The sequence below is a fragment of the Equus asinus genome, chromosome 1 (genome assembly GCF_041296235.1).
Source record: "Equus asinus isolate D_3611 breed Donkey chromosome 1, EquAss-T2T_v2, whole genome shotgun sequence".
Taxonomy (NCBI): Eukaryota; Metazoa; Chordata; class Mammalia; order Perissodactyla; family Equidae; genus Equus; species Equus asinus.
The window spans coordinates 175500431-175521053 of record NC_091790.1 but is presented as its reverse complement, the minus strand read 5'-3'; positions in this window follow the sequence as shown (position 1 = coordinate 175521053).

Below are 20623 nucleotides of genomic sequence, written 5' to 3'. Positions count from 1 at the left end.
ATGCTTCCCAGCATTACACTATATTTTTAAGTAAAAACATATTGCTACATTATAATCATCATTGTTTCAGTAATTGACTTACTGTGTGTGAAAATTTAGCACTATTACAGAACAAAAATGTTATTGGCGTTCCAGGTATTCTAATCAATAGGGCAATAGCAAGAAGTACAATTTTCTCCAATTAAACTTGATCCATAAAAAGTATATAATAAAACTTTTGCAAAATCTTTCATAAATCATAGACTAGAACAAGAAAGACACTGGATCAAAATCTGAGCTAAATTACCTTCAAAAGATCCCTAAAATTAGTGGCTTTGGATAATTAGCAAATACTTGTGTTCCTTGTCTGAGCTCATATTTACAGAGACACAAGTGAAAGAAAATGCAGACAGTGGAAATGTAAGATTTATTCCTGTTTAAAATAATCACCAACTTAAATTCCATATGATTGTGTCTTTCCTGTTTAAGGCAGTACGGCTAGAACTACTAGAGAAACTCAGTTCAACTAAGGAACAATTCCTTCTGCTTAAAGCTTCACCTTAATTCCCTGTCTTACATTCTTCCTTCCTTAGTACTGGTACTGAACCTGATGACTCCCAGGTTACAGCTGAAGATTAAACCACAAAGTCCAATAAAAATTTGCAGCAATTAAAATATATTTATTTAGAAATCATGGTAGGTGTACTTGATAAAACAACATGGGAAAGAAATATCTAAAACTGACTAAAACGGGATTCACAAATTTTAACAGGCATACAAATGACCCCAGGGATCTTGTTAAAATGCAGATTCTGAATCAGTAGGTCTTTGACAGAGCCAGAGTCTGCATTTCTAACAAGCTCCCAGGTGATGCCAGTGCTGCAGAGAGCATTTTGAGTATCAAGGGCCAAGAGACATTCAATTTGGGGGTGAGGAGTAACATGCAATTATGCCTTATCTATGCTTTAGATGGACAAAGTGAAAACTCTACTCTTAGTCTCCTCCACATTTGTGGAAATTCTTCTTGTTACTCACCGGGTGGATTATAAACATTAGAAGAAAACAATTATTTGAAAGTGCTTCACTTAGTACCTGGTGCCCACTAAACACATGATGAATGTTGGTTATTACTTTGGTCCCACTTTTGAATTGAATCTTAATAAAATATCTAACATTAAGTTCAAGTTACATTAAGTCACATTAAGACATTGTTCCACATTTTACATGCATTAATTCAAAATGCCAACTATTCCTAATCTCCGCTTTATGGGTCAGGGAATTCATCACTGAGAGCTTCAGTACCTTGCCCGAAGCCCACAGGTAAAAACCAGGGGAACTGGGATTTAAATGCAGGCATCCCAAACTAGAGCAAAAACTCCTGAGCTAATACACAACATCAAACTGTCCAATCAGGCTCACCTGGATCAGAGGTCTTAACCAATGTCAAGCTTTACTAAATAATATCAAGGACACAGACTATTAAAGGACTCACACAAAGTAGAGATGTCGAGAGCTGCTCCGAAGTTCTTCCTCATTTGGATAAGCCTCTCTGGCCCAGAATACATGAAGTTTCTAAGTGAGGTTCACAGGATCACCTCACAAAAGGCTTGCTTATAAAACATCTCCAGTTTATATTCCAGAGGGAAGGCCACCTATGTGACATTTTCCAGGGAAACATGCTGGTAGATCCTGAGTAATCCTTCAGGGACATCCTGCTAAGAGCATTTCAGAGATAAAATTTCTTCCTCCTGGGAAAATATCATTAGTTTGTTTACCCAGAAGTCAAGTTAACAAAATTAGTCCAGGTGACCTGTTTATTCCCCATCCACCCATCTCCTCCAACCCCACTCCCCACCCAACACTGAGAGAAACGAATGGATCAGAGGCCAGATGCTTTCACTTCTTTCAACCCTTTAACCAATGGGCAATAGAGCCACTCAAGAGTAGATAGTATATCTGGTGTACTTAGATAAACTGGTTCCCTCATAAATAATGATAATACAATTAGAAAATGCAGCAGCAGTACTGGGGATTATTTATTTATCTGGAGGGGTCACAGTGACAGAAAAAGTCAGAAATTAGGCAGATGGACAACAAAACCAAGGGGGCAATCACTAGAGTACAGAGCAGGGCATGTGATCCACAGTCAAGGAGAGTGGGGACACATGTACCAAAGAGTACAAAATGGGCATTCAAAAGGGCAAGGCAGGGGCCAGCCCTGTGGCATAGTAGTTAAGTTCGGTAAGCTCCACATTGGCGGCCCGGGTTCAGATCCCAGGCACAGACCTACACCACTTGTCAGCCATGTTGTGGCAGTGACTCACTTATAAAGTAGAGGAAGACCAGCACAGATATTAGCTCAGGGCTAATCTTCCTCAGGCATAAAAAAAGAGGAAGATTGGTAACAGATGTTGGCTTAGGGGTAATCTTCCTCAGCAAAAAAAAAAAAAAAAAAAGGGAGGGGGGCAAGGCAGCACTCAGCCAAGAGGGACACAGGAGAAAAGAGACCAGACAGCACAGCAATAAAGTGCAGACACACAGCTATTTGACTCAGGTCCAGGCTTTCTAAATGATTTTTGATGAATGCAGTGGCTAATCCTAGTTCATAACTGGTAGCAGCTGTCCAGAAGCAAAATGCCCAAACTGAAAAAAGCAGCAGTTTCGGGCCATCAAATTATACCCATCAGTTCTGAGAGAAACATATTAGTGCTATTCCTGAGATTAATCAAAATTGCACAATTTTCAAAAAAAATTCTATAAATCCATTTTTATCATGATGTAAATATATAATTCCACTATATCAATCAACTGCTTCATTTATACATTCTAATTTTGCCTAAAATTGTGCTCAAATAATAAATCCTGTTTCATTATCACTTCGTTTTACCCAAAGTATATCTATTAATGCTCATTTGCCAGAATAGATGTACACACTCATCCAATAGAAAACCCTTGAGTTGAAGAACACAGAATGCCAGTAATTTGCTCTCATGTGGTGATTACTTTAAATTTAAGACTTTCCAGTGTATAAGCACATTTTAAATCATAATCTGTAATCCCAAAGATGCACAACACTTCTGTGTCTCTTGTTTGTTCTGATATGATGAGAAATGAATGAGGCGGGACTGATTTTAAAGGCTAAGTACGTCTGGGGATTTGTCAGGAACCAGCATCAGAGGAGATATATTATGCCTTATTGAGACCGTAGAAGGGTGAAACTCAAGATTTCTAAGAATTGTACAAATGCATTTGTTAAATGTATAAATTAATAAAATATCTTTAACAAAATAGTGACAAAATTTTCTTTCAAAAGAAAGAAAATCCAGTAAAATCCATAATATCCAGTAGCAAATCACAGAATAAAATGCACAGAATGCTGCTGCCTTCATCAAATAAATTCTCATCTCTTATATCACTGGGTAATGGATGGAAAAACATGCACACTTGCTATTGATTTAGGACACTGAGCTGCTTTCTAGATCATTCAGCATTTTGTGATAAATTGTACCTACCAGCTTTCCTGAATTGTTTGTTTGTTTTCTGAGACCATCACCTAGCAGATATTTGAAGAGTTTCTACTTTTGTGAATGAGATCATAGTTAACTGTCTCAAACTGAGTCTTCCTTGCAGATCATCCATTTCTCTTTCTATGACTGTGCAAGCCACTTTTCTAGCGCCAGTTTCCTATGCTTTAAAGAACACCACTATTTCTTGTTCTGCAAAACTCACAAACGCAAAAAGGCAACTGACTACAAAAAATATCATTAAAAAGGTAAAAGCAGTATGAACATTGAACTATTAGAGTTTTGAAAACTGCTTGGTCCATAATGTTTTTTATGTTATCTAAGCATTTTTACCAATTACATTCTTCACTACCTTCACTTCAGCCTAGCTTTCTATGCCACTAAGCTAGAACACAATCAATGCTTTAGAGCAACTGTGGATGTGTGCCATCTAGACTTCCAGTGATACAAAAACAGCAGGAGTGTAAGTGAGAGAGTGTATAAGTCCTTCTAATCTGACCTATTTTTATTTGTCATTGTAATGGATTTAATTTGAGTGCCTACACGTGTCTCTTTTACTGGTAGTTCTAATGCATTGCAAACTTTTATATACCCCTAGAAAGCTTATACCATGCTATGTTTTCTCAATCTTCTCTTAAGGTCTAGGATTTTTAAAAAAGAAGTCTTTGGTATACCAAAACACCCTTTCTTAGGGGATATAAACAGACAACATGGTGACTGATGTAAGAATTTTCCCACACCTCTCTGGCCTCACATGCATATTGGCTCATGCAGAGAAGGCTGTGCCAGCATTTTCACTAAGTAAGCAATCTTCTTTCTGCTGAGATGCTAACACCTATACAAACTATATCCACTGTCAAACCAGGTACCATAACCAATGGAGTAAAAAAGGAGACATGCTTTATTTATTTTAGGGAAATACAATGCTCCAGGAAACACCAGACAGATGGTGCATAATTGTGCAGAAAAAAAAAGAACATTCACTTATGCTACCCAATACGTGCCAGAGGAAGAATCAAGAAACCTAGAAAGTTTGCTGGGGGTAGAAGGGAAGCAGTTCCTCCAAATCCTTGCTCCAGATAGAATCTACAGAGACACTTGTTAAAAATAAAGATCCCACTTCCCTCTTCTCCCACTGAATCAGCAGTTCAGAGACCAGGAAACTCTACATTAAAACTGGCTCTAATGCAGATGCTCTACAGCTAGGCATTTGGAGATGACTGCCAAACCATACAGTCCAAACCCTTCATATTAGTGATGAAGATGTTGAAGCTCAGAGATTAATTGAGCTGCTTAGATGCCCCAAACACACATAGCTAACAGAAACCCAGTCTCCTAATCCTGACTCTTTCCTTTCCAAGGGCTATTTCCATATGACCAAGATGCTTACAGAGATATCATGGTTATCAGCATACATTGACCTGTCCTTGGAAAAATCAAGACATCAAGCAGGCCTCATTTCTGTGCTTATCCCAACACTTCCTCCATTATCAAGAAAACCTTTGCTCTTATGTCTGGTGTTTAAAAGTAAACAAACAAGTAAATCTTCCCTCAATAAAGGACCTGGTACATAAACACTATTATAGACATCCGGCATAGTAGTATGAAGCGGCTGACTAATCCTCTCCCTAAATGACAAGTGTAAAACTGTTCAAAGTTGTCATTAACAACCATTTTTGGGCTCTAGAAGTCAATCCATGAAAATAAGAGATTGAGGAGCATTTACTCATAAAAACTGATACAGTAGATCAATATAATTGCAATGGGAGAAGGAGAATAAAAAGGGCAAGGGAGAAAAATATTTGAAGAAATAACATTTAAAACCTTCTGAAATTAGCTGTAAAACATTAATCCATTCAGTCAAGAAACTCAATGAACTCCAGGTAGACTAAAGAGATCAACATCTAGATACAAAATACTCAAACTGCTGAAATCCAAAGACAAGAGAAAATCTTAAAATCAACGAGAGAGAGATTAGTCCATTGAAATATGGCAGAGTGGAAAGCTCCAGGAATTGGTCCTATCACCAAAAAACCTATTGAGCAGATAATAACTGCCTAAAGAAATAATGTCCAGAAAATTCAAAATTTGAAAGACACAAATTAACACATCCAAATATCTCAACAAATTCCAAGCAAATAAATTCAAACAGATCCACACAAAAACACATTATAATCAATAGATAAATGGATGAACAAACTGTGGTATACAAGCAATGGAATATCATTCACCCATAATACGATAAAAAGTACTAATAAATGCTACTACTTGGATAATCTTGAAAACATGCTAATGGAAAGAAGCCAAATACAAAAGGTCACATATTGTATAACTTGTCTTATATGATATATCCAGAATATACAAATTTGTAGAGACATAAGCAGATAGAGGTTACCAAGGGGCAGGGGCATGAGGAATGGAGAGTGACTTTGTAATGGTTACAATGCATTTTACTGGGTGATAATTTTTGTACATAACATTGTGACTAGGCTAAATATCACATAAAATTTTATCAAGCAATATTTATAGGTCACACTTTCATTCCTTTATATGTCTGAAAATTTGTGTTGAAAATTGAGCAGTGATTATAAAATAACTATACAATTTATATCATATAGAGATGTAATATATATGACAATAATTGCACTTCACTGTAGCTAATTGGAGTAAATAACATATATTTCACTAGAATTGTCAGTATTGATTTGAAGTAGATTATGATAGATTAAGATGTATATTTTAATCCCTAAAGTAATCATTAAGGAAATAACTAAAAAATATAGTTAAATATAAATTAAGAATTAATATGGTACACAGAAATAGTTGTATGCCACAAAAATATGAAATTAAGAACAGAGGAACAAAACAATAGTATGTACAGAAAATAAATAGCAAATTTTCATATGTAAATCCAACCATAATAATATCTACGTTAAATGGAGTGGGCTAAACACATTAAACAGAAGCCACAATTTTCAGACTAAATAAAAAGCAAGATCCAACTATATATTGTGTACATATATTCAATCATGCAAAGAGGTTGAAATTAAAAAGATATAAAAACATTAACCACAAGAAAACTGGGGTGGTTAAGCTAATATCAGACAAAACAAACTTCAAAACAAGACAAATTACTAGCGAAAAATAAAAAATATATTTCATAAGCATAAAAAGGTCAATACTTAATAGGAAGATACAAACATTTTGTATGTATAGTCACATAACAACAGTGCCCCAAAACATATAACACAATAAATGACAGAAATGAAGAAGAAATAGACTATTAAAAATTAGAGTTGTAGCAATATACCTCTCTCTGTAATTAAAAGAAAAAAATAGATAAAACATTAGTATAGATAAGAAGTTTTGAATGACACTATTATCCAAATTGTTTACATAAATACATATACCTATGCATGTGTGAGTGTATATATAATATATATAGACTACATATATTGTGTGTACTGTGTATATATACTATATATTTCTATTGTTGAGCATAATGTGCATATATGTATATAATGTGTGCGTGTGTATATATTCACTATACCCCAAAATACCATAGCATTTGAAAGTAGTCAATCTGCTATTGTTGCTAGGTACAGTGCATGTGTGTATATATACACACACACACACATATATATGAGTATACACTGTGTATTTATATATGTGTGTGTGTATGTACAGTATATATATATGTATATATCTACAAATAATTATTTTTTAATAAAAAGAAGAAATGTCTAAAATCCCAAATCAAAGCATCTATCTCAAGAGGTCAGAAAATAAGAGCAAACCAAGCCTAAAGAAAAGGAAGGAAATAAGAAAAAGAGTGAAATCAATAAAGTAGAAAACACAAATGGAGCAGAAAATGAATGAAGCCTAAAGTTGCTTCTTTGGAAATATCAACCAAGTTGATAAAACTTTGGTTAGACTGTCTAAGAAAAAAGAGAGAAAAGAGGCGTATTACCAAAATCAGGACTATATCACTCTAGATGTTACAGAAATAAAAAGTTATAAGCACATTATTATAAAAAACTTTATACCAACAGATTACAAAACTTTGTTGAAATGGACATATTCCTAGAAAAACACAAAATATCATAACTGACTCAAGAAGACATAGAAAATCTTAATAGACCTATAACAAATAAATGAATTAAATTATCAATTAAAAATCATTTCACAAATAAATAAAATCCCAGGTTCAGAGGTCTTCAGTGATGAATGCCATCAAATATTCAAGGAAGAAATACTGGATGAATAACTCCAGAAAATAGAGGGGGAGAAAACACCACCTAACTCATCTAATTAAGATGATATTACTCTGATACCAAAGCCAGATGCAAAGAATGCACAAAACTCATTGAACGGTATACACTAAATATAAATAAATAAAGCTGTTAAAAATAAATAAATAAATGTCATAGCTGCCTTCAATGCCAAAAATAAATAAAAGAAAAAAATTAGAAAGTACAGATCAATGTCCCTCATGAACTCAGATGCAAAAATCAATAAAATAATATTAGGAAACCAAGTTCAGTAACACATAATATAATGCATACATGATGACCAAATGGACTTTATCTCAAGAATACAAAATTGGTTTAACATTTGAAAATCAATTAATGTAATACATCATATTAACTGAAATAGAACAACTGTTTGTTTTTCTCAAACACACAAAGAGCATTTGACAAAATCTAAAATCTCATGATAAAAATTCTCACCAAACTATTAATAGAAGAATGTTTCTTCAACCTGATAAAGGGCATCTACAAAAACTCTTCAGCTAATACATTTAAAAGGAAGGAATAAAAAGAAGAAAGCAAGAGATGAAACAATGGATGAAGAAATGAATGAAACAACAACCTGAAATCAATTGCAACTATGTTTTAAATTCACCTTTTGTCTTGGTCTATCCCATCTCTTGACATGAATTTTCTTACCCTGAAAAGATTACAAAAAGTTAATAATAATTGTATTTCCATTACCTATAAGAAGCAAGGAGAAGAGGGAGATATTTAGGGTTAACAGAGAAGTTCTCCTCAATTTTGATTTTATTTGAATATCACCACATAGATTTTATGATTCAGAAAATCGACAGAAATGAGTAATTTTTGTTTGTTTTATCATTAACTCAATCACTTGTTTACACTAAAATTTTCATTGAATGAACACCATATTTCAGCCACTGCATGCTACTATCCTTAGTGCTGGTGACAAAAAACTAAATTTAATAGTAGTCTTCAAATTTTGTTGTTCACAAACAATTGAGAAAAGAAAGGAGGAGGGCAGAAGGGAAGTAGAAAGAAGGAACAGAAACATAAAGGAATAAAATGAAAAAGTGACGCTTACTAGCTTATGGCTCTATATTGTGTATACTCACATGCTTTAATTCATTTCATTTGACTTATTTAACCACCTGTATCTTCCTATAAAGTACGTTATTAATATTTTTCCAATTTTAGAGTTGAACAAACAGGCTCAGAGAAATTATGACATAAACCCATTGTCACCCAACTGATTAGTGACAGGTGTCAACACTCTTTTCAAGAGATGAGGTTGATTTTCTAGATACAAATGCTATCATGTAAACATAACGCAAAGAGAGGAATTACCAAACAATGTATTTATTAATACAAATTATATGGATCAAAACGCTATGGAGATACAGAGGACAAAGCCACTAACTGCATGGGGACAGTGGATGTGCATCCTGTGAGCATTTAGAGACGGATGCTCTGATTACCAGAAACAGAGAGAATTAGTCTCAGTTCCTTTAGCACATTAGCATTCAACAAATTCTTTTTCTATAGTTACTTGGTGGAAGTATTATGTTAAGTACTGAGAACAGAGTGGTGGAAAAGACATACACACTTCTTGACCTTATAGAGTTTGGCGATTTTAGTCTATAACTACGATAACCACTACAAAATGAAAAATGAAAAAAATATGTGTAAGATAATGTTGTATTATGGGGCCCTAATCCAATTTTAGGGGATAAGGAACATGCTTTAAGAGAAGCAAAGCCTTACTCAGTCTTAAGGATTAGTAAGAATTAACTAAGGTGAGGGAAACTTAGGGGTTGATCAAGAAGGATACTGTAGGCCAAGGGAGGGCAAGTGAAAAGTCAGGGAAGTGACAGAGAGCAAATATAATAAACATTTGAATGAAACCCATATTGGCTGTAATATATTTTTACAAATATAAATATTTGAATCATAATATTCCATAATAACGTATGTTATTCAGTGTGGTAGTTACTTTATAATCATTCATTCTTAAAACGATCCTTTGAAGAAGATATATTAGTATATATGATGCTGAGAAATTTCAATTATCTTTGGCACTATGCAGGGCTCAGCATCACACTTCACGATTTCTTGCATATGAAGAGCAATAATAGTCAAGAGATCAGTTAAAGACAGAGAGGTGATATTAACGGTGACAAATTAAAATTATAATTTCTTTCTTCTACCAAAATTAAGTGATCATTGAGATGACTTTTATTGACTCACTTTTATTATTTACTGGAAAATATCCAGTACTGGGAGGCAGGACATCTGGATTCTCATTTGTGACTTTGCCGTTTGACTCAAGCTCTCAGTACCTTGATTTTGTTTTGTTTTGTTTTTAATCTATCTAATGAGTATTTGTTTTACCTCAATAGGTTATTCTTTATGAAATACAATGTTCTATTTCTGCTTCCATTTTCCTAGTTTGGATTCTCATCAATCCAAGCCTGGATAAGTTCAATGGCCTTCCATGTTCCTAAATCCTGTATCCATCTAATTCAAACTATGGTATTACAACAACCTAAGTATTTCTATTATCAACTTATTTAACATTTTTAAATCCTACAATGGATTTCCACTGTACAGCTATGCTTACACAACTGTGTCTATATTTAAGACTGTATTTTCCTATCTAACCAACCATTGTTCCCACATAATAGGAAATCTCTGCATCAGCCGTAGTGCTCCATCACACAACTAAGAACATACCATCAAACACGATGGCTCTCATAAGGACTTCAATTTACCTTCTTTGTCCTCATCTTCTATACAAACCATTCTTCAATATCCAACTCCAGTCAACCTTCTGCCAACCTTCATGACAATTTTTTGAAACTACTGCAAACCAATTAATCTGTACTCTCTCTGAAGACCAAGGATACTGATTACCTAATAAATTTGATTAAGTTAATTTAAATAACGAGTTCTAGTAATTTCTTATGCTATAACCCTAGTAAATTTTAAGCTCCTTAAGGGCAGAGTCATGTCCTGTTTTCTTCTAAATCATTTACAGCTGCATGTGCTGACCACATATAAATTCAATAAATTTTGAGACAATTATATTAAGAAAAATAGTTTTATGTTAGAGTAAATTAGAAGACATGATACAATGACCCTCTCTCGAGAACAGGTCACACCATTTCTATGAGCCCAAAGGAAAAGAGGTGAATAACTAACAGAACCATGTCATTTCTTTCAATGCCTAAAAGTATTACCCTAATCCCCCTTGCTATTAGTATTCAGGGTAAACCAAAATAATTTCCAGGGTTTGTGAAATTTTTTAAAATGCACAATCTTTGATCAAGTAGTAAAAGATATTTTATTAATACCTGTTCTCTCAAGTAGACCAGCCACAAACAAGAAAGGCAGAAAAGTTTTAATATACTTTGCCCTTTCATGACAAGCTCAAGTTTTTTAAATCAGTAGCAGCAGAAATGTTGTTTTCCTCCTCATGAACACAATATGCTGCATCATGGTCTGTGACAAGCGGGTCCTAACTCAGACTCTTCCTTGACAGAGAAAACGAAAGAATTTTGCTCTCCCTAAGATCTAATCTTAGGAGTTTAAACAAATCCTCTAAACTTACCTTTAGAATATATTGTAAATATTGCCATCAAAAAGAATGTGAATAAATGTGCAACAGAATCACTAATTTATATATTAGCAATTATTAAACTTTGATAAAATCAGAGTTTGGCAAATTAAAACTAATATAAATTTCAATATGCATATATTGAAATTCTAACAATGAAGTTTATTGTTAGTGTTCTATAATTCAAGCACTGTTAGTCTTTTTAATCTATATTATTTTATTTAAATTAATCTTTCCAAGGAAACTTGTAGGTAAATCTTTTAATCCTATTTTTAGACTATTAACTGAAATTCAGATTTGATATGAAACTTGTCCAAAATCATGATATTAAAAAGAAGCCAGATTCAAATTCAGGTATCTGCCCCAAGAATATTCTTTTCATTATACTAGTTAACAAATCACTAAATCTAATATAAATAATAATTATTATTAAAATGATACTACTTTAATGTGCTTATTATAAATGGATAATTTCCAATACCATAGTAATCTTAACAACTACACTCTGAAAAACTGACTGAATCTGGAACATTACCTTTGAAACAAGTGAAAGCTAGGAAGCATTTCTTCTTCTCTGACACTCTTGATTTTCATTAAAATCTTATCCCCAAAATGTACTTGTTACAAAACACTTCATCATATTCCAGACACAAATATTTGTTATATTTATTGTGGGATTTCTTTTCTTTTATGGTGGCAGAATTTAATAAGTATTCATATAGCTCACCAATATATAATCTGAAAATATCAGAAGTTTGCCAGGGGAAGTATTTGAAGGATTTTTATGGTCTCTAACATTTTTAAAAATCTGACTACAAAACATAAATGAGTTTCATTATTTCATAAATCGGAAAACCCAGTGACTCACGTATAGATTAGCGAGGAGTACAAATGTGATTTGTTTCAGCAAGAAACTGAAATCCCACTCTCCTATGATTAATGTCCAGTTGTCTCCTTGGTGTTTTCAAGCTATTTTTTATGTTAAAACTATTTAATTTTAAAAATGAGTTCACAACCTCTGTAGAGTTGATTCTTCCAACTTTGTCAATTCCAGATAAAGTCCCAATCACTAAATCTAATGCATTTTTGTACTTGCATTCTCCACAGAAACACTCAGCTCTCAATCACATCTTTACTTCTGGTGAGAATCGATAGATATACCAATGCTACTTGAGGGTACTTCATATTCATCTACACCAAGATTCATATGAAGACTTACTAATATACACCAAGATTCATATCAAGACTTACTAATAATATTAGAATACTTTGAATACAACTAGTTTATGAGTCTGGGTGCAAAACTAAGATGTGTAAAACTTAGGTGATTATCTTTTGTAGGAGCACACTGTAGAAAGAAGATCCAACAATTACATTAAGTGTAGTAGGATGAATGACGATCCCCCCAAAAAAGTTATGTCCCCTGGAACCTGTGCACATGACCTTATTTGGAAAAAGGGACTTTACAGATGAGATCATCCTTGATTAAGGTGGGCCAAAGAAGGACTGATAAACATCCTTCTAAGAGAAGAGAGAGACAGACAGAGGGAGGCCATGTGAAGATCGAAGCGGAGATTAGAACTATGCTACCACAAACCAAGGAATTCCTAGAGCCATCAGAAATGGAAGAGGCAAGGAAAGATTTCCCCCTTGAGTCTTCAGAGGGAGCATGGCCCTGCCTACACCTTAATTTTGGATTGATGGCCTCCAGAAACTTGAACTAATAAATATCTGTTGTTTTAATCCCCTACATTTGTGGTAATTTGTTAGGGTAGCTCTAGGAAATTAATATAGAACTAACATATTATTTGAATCATTATTATAGAACTAATATATTATTTGAATTATTATTTACAAATTTATGTTTTATATTCACTTTTGATTTAATGCATGTGGTAGACTTGGTAACCTCCAAACATTCTTTATAAGACAGTAAAACAACTGTTTAACTCAATGGCTGGGGTACTAAAATAACCTTAATATTAGAATTTTCTAGGTTTTTTTCCTAATGAATATTCATGAATATATAGAGAATAAGGTTTCATCTTTGGCAACTGGAAATCTAGATTAACTCAAGATTTAGGATAATTAAGTCTACAGGTCTAGAAAAAAATAATTTTATATTATAACTGTTTTATACTGAGGGGTGGGGGGCAGCCTCACCTCAGTAGAGGTTACACCAATGTGGGTGAAAGGCTGACTTACCATTGTGTTTACTTACCATTGTGCACCATAATTCTTACACTCAATTAAATGCTTATCAGATTAACTGTTTACTATAATTTAAAAGGTAAAACTTATACATAAATATGTGTTCAGTGGCATCACATATTATTCCTATAGAACAACCACTGCATTTAGATGATAGTTGTCTCCTTGCAACTTAAAACTATTCGGACCTTGAAGAGTCATCTCACTTCCATGTTCATTACAGCATTATTCACAATAGCCAAATATGGAAACAAGCTAAGTTTCCACTGCTAGATAAATGGATATATATTTATATATATATGATTTTTTTTTTAAAGATTTTATTTTTTTTTCCTTTTTCTCCCCAAAGCCCCCCAGTACATAGTTGTATATTCTTCGTTGTGGGTCCTTCTAGTTGTGGCATGTGGGACGCTGCCTCAGCGTGGTCTGACGAGCAGTGCCATGTCCGCGCCCAGGATTCGAACCAACGAAACACTGGGCCGCCTGCAGCGGAGCGCGCGAACTTAACCACTCGGCCACGGGGCCAGCCACTATATATATATGATTTTTATATATACATGATATTATGTTAGCCTTAAAAAAGAAAGAGATCCTGCCATTTAAAATAACATGGATGAACCCGGAGGACATTATACTAAGTGAAATAAGCTAGACAGAAAGGCAAAAACTGCATGATGTCACTTATATGTAGAATCTAAAAACGTTGTATATATAGATGCAGAGCACAGAACAGGGGAGGTGAGAGAAATGCAGAGGTAATTATCAAAGGGTACAAATTTACACGTATGTATGATGATTGATCTATAGATCTAACATACAGCACGATGACTATAGTTAATAACACTGTATTAATACTGGAAATTTGCTAAGAGTAGATTTCAATTGCCTTCACCACACACAAAAAGTGTCAGCTATGTGAAGAGATATGTTAATTAGCTTGACTGTAGTAATCATTTCACTATGTATATATCTATAAAAGCATTATTTTGTACACCTTAAACATATACAAGTTTTATTAAAAATTAAAATGTTAAAAACCTCCAAATCCAAAACACAAACATAAAGCAGAAATACTGCATGAGGCCAAATTCTTAAAGAATTCAGACTCACATGCTCTAATACTGTATCAGTACTAAAAAAAAAAAACGAGGTAAATTTTTTTGTTTGTTTGCTGATCTAATTTCACAGTGAAACTGCTTTAAGTAGAAAGTATGCTCAAATAAAGCATTTGAGACTATAATTTGGAACTTTGGATTCTAATAAATTAACCTACAGACATTGTTCAAAGAAAAATGTTTAATTTCATCTGAAATAAAATTCACAGTGAAATATTTTATCCAAAATAAAGAGCACTCTATCCATCTCAATCATGGGAGTTCTTATTAGAAAATCTAACACGTTTATTCTTTTTGTCTAATAGCAAATAACATAGGAAATGCCCACAAAGACAAATTTGTTTTATAACAAACCTTGAAGGGACTCTATTTCTCAAGTGGTCGACATCAACCCACTCTAATTACCAAGATAGTTCAGAGACAAGATACATGTAATAGCTATGTAGGCAGCATATTACAGCTACCTCACAACAAACAAAATCAAAAAGAAATATCGTTTTCAATGCCTATCTCCACAACTCCCAGAGGATTCTATTCATCACCCCTCACTGTTCATGCTCATGTGAGAAGCAAGTGTTTTTTTACGATAATAGCCGTAACAGAAATTTTATTCATGATGTGATAATTCTGCTTTTCATTCTCTAATCTCATTTAATCCTCAAAACAACCAATGAGCCAATATTATTATTCTCTCTTTACAGATGAGGAAATTCTGGCACAAGTTTAATGACTTGCCCATGGTCACACAGTTGACAAAAGGAAAAACTAGGATTTGAACCTTTGTGTGGGTCATTCCAAGGTCTGTGCTTTTAATGATCTCACATTCTGCTTGAGGAAGTAACATGCAAAGGACTAACCATCAATTCCCAATAAGTATTACACTTTATTTAGTCATCTACTTCTCTACTCACTGGCATGTAGAAATCTGCAAACATCAAAAGCAAAGAATATTTTAATAAAACAGTAAAAACCTAGTTTGGTGTCAATCATGAATTATCAGGTGAAGGGAACATAAGTGAAAACAGGTAAGAAATTTTGGGCTTGATGATCAATACACACATTAGCTATTATTGCACAAATAATACGGAGTATTTATATTTTCAAGACAGCAAAATATTACAGTTGATAATTCAAAATATACATGTTTGAAAGACTTTAGGCTATGCTAACTAAATCTCACATTATTTCTGTGATCACTCTAGAACATTTGACAAAGTTATACAATCATGTAATCACCACCACAATGAAGATATAGAATGTTTCCATCACCCAAAAGAGTGCCCATGCCATTTGGTAATATTATGGATTACACTGTTTGGTTTTCCAAATTATACCAACCTTGCCTTTAAGGGATAAATCTCACTTGGTCTTGATTTATCACACTTTTTGTATAATGCAATTTGGATTTAATTTACTGAAATATTGTTTAGAATTTCTGCATCTATATTTATGAGTGATGTTGGTCTATAGTCTTCTCACAATGTCTGTGTCTGATTTCAGGATCAACCTAATGCTGATGTAAGAGAATGAGCTGGAGAATATCCCACATTTTTCAATTTTGTGGAATGGTTTGGGTAGAAATGGGACGTTTTGTCCTTAAAAGTTTAGTAGTGTTCACCAGTTGAGTCATATTTCCTAAACTTTTCTTTGTAGGAAGGTTTCTAATTATATGCACAAGTTCTTTAATAGAAAAGGACTATTCAGGTTATCTTTTTTTTTTTTGAGTAAGCTTTGATAAATTGTTTCTTTCCAGGTACTTGGCTATTTTATCAAAGTTGTTCAAATTTATTGGCATCAAAAGTTTTATAACATTACCTATTATCCTTTATATAATTGTACAATTGGTATTGATATCAGCATTCTTAATATTGGTATTTTGTGTTTTCATTTGTTTTTCCATCATTTGTCTGGCTAGAGGTTTCTCAACTTTACTGATCTCAAAGAATCAGCTTTTGGTTTCAATAATTTTCTATATATTTTCTTCTGCTTCAATTTCATTGATTTCTGCTCTGGTCTTTATTATTTTCTTTTTTCTACAAATTTTGGGTTTAATAGCCTCTTCTTTTCCTCGTATTTTAAAGTATAAATTGAGGTCTTGGACTTGAGATCTTTCTTATTAGCAAGACATTCCTCCCTAAGTACTGCATAAGGAGCATCCCAAACATTTTGATACATTGTGATTTCATTTTAATTCAGTTTGTAATACTTTCTAACTTCCCTTCTGAATTTTTCTGACCCAAAGATTTAAAAGTGAACTATTTTGTTTCCAAGATCTGGGGATTTTCCTGAGATCTTTCTGTTATTGCTTTCTAATTCAATTCCACTCTGGTCAGGGAACATACTTTGTATGACTTGAAACCTTTTAAATTCATTGAGAATTGTTTTGTGGTCCAGCATATAGTCTATCCTTGTGCACTAGAAAACATGTACTTGGCTTTTGTTGGGTGCTATGTTCTATAAACATCAATTGGGTAAGGCTGATTGATAGTGGTGTTCAAATCTTTTCTATTCGTAGTTGTTTTTTTCTTTTTTTGTCTACTTCTTCTGTCAGTTATTGAGAGAAAAGATTCAAAATTTCAAACAACTGAAATTAATTCTGGCTTTGTCTATTTTCCCATGACTTTATATCAGTTTTTGCTTCACATACTTTAAAGATCTGTTATTAGGTGCATAAATGTTAGAGTCATTGATGAATTAACCACTTTAACATTATGAAATGAGCTTCTCTATTCCTAGTAATATTCTTTGTTCTGAAATCCACTTTGCTTGATATTAATACAGCCATTAATCAAACTCTTTTGATAAGTGGTAGCATGGTATATTTTCTCTATTCTTTACTTTTAGCATTATTATGTCTTTATAATTGCATTCCATTTCTTATAGGCAGCACTTGGTTTGGTCTTACTTTGTAATCCAATCTGACAACCTCTGCTTTTTAATTAGAATTTATAGATCATTTATATTTAATTTTATTAGTGATATGGTTGTTCCATTTCAAATCAATACTGAATTTGTAAATTTATATTATGGAAAGTGTACATTTTTTAAAAGCATAGCCCAAAATAAGGCTCCTATCAAATTTTTTTCTTATTCATAACAAAAGAGATTTACCAAAGTTTCATTGAAAAAGGAAGATTTTAAATCCCCTAAACACACTAGGTAGTAGAAGTTCTAAAAATACTGAGATTGCAGCCCTATGTATAAAGGCAAGAGTGCCACTGAACAATTGCTTTTAAAAGAAATTTGAGGGTTAAGAACAAAACCAAACCAAATCCAAAAAAAAACCAAAACAAAAATAAGAATTACCACTTATGTATAGCATTTCATTGGAAAGAAAAAGTCTCACTCTTAGACAATTTCCTCTCCTTTTCTACAACTCTCATTCTGCTTAGAATGCTTCTATTGAAAGTCTAGCTTTGCTGAAAGTTAAAATCTGTGCAAAGTTATCTCACATATATAACAACTCATCATTTAACCAGTATTACCCAGGAACCCAGAGGTCTCAAAATCAAATTCACCAGAGTCCCAACACAGTTTAAACATTCACATATTTCTAAAATAGTCTGCACACAAAATAACATCCATGCATACATATCTATGCATGTATTTTTCCTAAAACTTGGGTAATCTTCACAATTATTTTTCCTTTCTGTACTATGATGCCAATTCTGGCCAGTGAAGCAATTTACCAGTGTGCTAAACCAGGCCAGTATGCTGTTCTTTTTAAAACGGTTGTCATGGTTTTAAACCTTTCCTACTTTCTCCTCTGCTGAGCTATCACTTCTAACTCTGATCAGTTGTCATAGGTTAGGAATAAGTTAGATAACCAGTATCACGGGAATCTATAAAACGTATATCTGCCTGTAGGCTTTGATGATTCATTTGTAAATTAAGTACACAGACTTTTTATATGAACATTGAAGTTTCTGCTTTAGCTTCTTAAAGGCTACCCAAATTATCTACACCTATTTCTAAATTCTCTTTGCTATGAGAAGTTGAGAATACTGAAAAGCTTTTGGATAAATAAGATGCTAAAGCATTTTAAAAGTCCCCAAATGGATTACATAAATAGGCCCCAGAGATTTCAGGAGTAATCAAAGGATAATTAAATTTGCAACACCAATAAATCATTAATAGTCTGGGGGGCCGGCTTGGTGGTGCAGCGGTTAAGTTCACATGTTCCACTTTGGCAGCCTGGGGTTTGCTGGTTCAGATCCCTGGTGCGGACATGGCACCGCTTGGCAAGCCATGCTGAGGCAGGCATCCCACATATAAAGTAGAGGAAGATGGGCATGAATGTTAGCTCAGGGCCAGTCTTCCTCAGCAAAAAGAGGAGGATTGGCAGCAGTTAGCTCAGGACTAATCATCCTCAAAAAAAAAATCATTAATAGCCTGGAAAATCTGAGCTCAAGCACTTTTCAAATTAGATTATTTACTATATTCTGAAACTTTACAATAAATCTATGACACAAAGGTTAAAATAGAATTATATGCAAACTAGCACTAAAAAATGAAATTCTGTATTCAGAGCATGTCAGTTCTCCTTCAATTCCCTTAAAAGGGCAGCTTAAAGAAAGAATTTGTATATGCTATTTCACTAGAGTTTGAGAAACACCACCAGTTCATTTGCCAAAAAATATCACAACTCCCTGGGCTTGGGACACAGGCTAACTAAAAGCCTGGGAGCTAATCATAGAATTATAGAATGCTTGCCCTCCCCTCAAACCTTACCAGTACATCAGTAGGGAGCCTGTGCTTTCTACTCACTTTTTCCTTACACCTGAAACTTGTCTAAAAAATAAAGTGGGTGTATTAATTTATAAATAACAACAACTCCCTGTGCTTTAATCCAAAAATGATTGGGAGGGCAGAGGGGAATCCACAAGAAAAGCACAGTTGTGAACATATCTAACATACATATTAACATTATCACAACATTTAGAGAGTGCTATATGTGACATATATACTGAATACTTTATATTAACACTTTCCCTGGATATAAGGATAATGATAAATTTTTAACTTGTCGGGGAATTTAAGTTACTTGCCCTTATTCACCCAGCTATTAAATGGCAAAGGTGGGAATTAATTTAAAGTTTATCTGGCTGGAAATTCCAGTTTTTCATAATAATTCCTCAGATTTCAAAGAGACTCAATATGTAAAGCTTCACTGAAACATTTTCAGATCTGTCCAGTTCGAATTAGCACAAAGCGTATTCCCAAGCTAAAAGATGCCCATGTATGCACACACACAACCTCATCTTTTCTGGGTCCTATACCTGCAGCCCAAGGTTATTAAAGGATGCTGCTTGTGCACTTTTAATGCATTCCATTGCCCATTAGCTAAAAAGAAAAGGGTGTGTGAAAATCATTTTTCTTCTATTTGAAGATAGGAAATTTGGATCTATAAGCTTACATTAGGTTTGGCAATCATTTGGAGATTTTATTTTTTGTTCTCTACCTCCAGTGAATAAAATACATATATTTTAAATTCTAGAAATAATAAAAATAACAAATTTACTTGTCTATGCTTTGCTATTTTGCGTGAGAAATGCTTTCATCTAAAAGCCAGGTAGAGCACAATTATAAAACTTCCATGTAGGTATTTAAATAGAAATCTTCAGGCACTAGTGGCTTTCATCAACCTGTTTATTTTTATGTAAAATAACTTTACCCAGAGCTCCAGATGAATAAATACTATCAAAACACTTATGCTTTGTGCTAGGAAATAATTGCAATACAATACACTCCTTCAAGAGTCACTACTATCTCCAGGTTTAAAAATTACTATATTTACTGAGAGACAGAAAAAAAAAATGAAAAGAGGACAGAATACAAGCTAAAGAAAAATTTCCTGATCCTCAGTGTGGCACACAGAACTCCTGCAGTTGTGTGGGGATATTA